This window comes from Lipotes vexillifer, unplaced genomic scaffold (assembly GCF_000442215.2).
Source record: "Lipotes vexillifer unplaced genomic scaffold, Lipotes_vexillifer_v1.1 scaffold200, whole genome shotgun sequence".
Lineage (NCBI taxonomy): Eukaryota > Metazoa > Chordata > Mammalia > Artiodactyla > Lipotidae > Lipotes > Lipotes vexillifer.
In genome coordinates, this window is record NW_006790475.1 from 632988 (window position 1) to 633398 (window position 411).

Below are 411 nucleotides of genomic sequence, written 5' to 3' on the forward strand. Positions count from 1 at the left end.
GGGAAAGAGAAGGATGGGGCTTGAAAGGAAAAAGCCTACTTCCAGTCCAGGTAAGAGTCACACACGGGATTCGCCCGGGTCTGTACCCCGTCGGCGAGACCTTGAGAATGGACGGTTACAAGACCAAATCACAATGTCATCCCCTTCCCTTAAATCCAAAAGGTAAACACACAGACTGCAAGAAGCCCACATCTCAACGACAAATGACACCAGCACGTATACTCCGCTTTACCTCAGGCCAGAACTGGTGCGTGAAATAAATTAACCAAAATTCACGTCTGCAGAAAAATCCGAAACAATAATCACTTGGAAATGAAAAGACAGCCCGAGACGCGCGCCGCGGGCGGTCCGTGCAGGCCCCGGTCCGGCGGCTGCGCCAACGCCCGCCGTGCCCCGGTTTGGCCCAGCCCC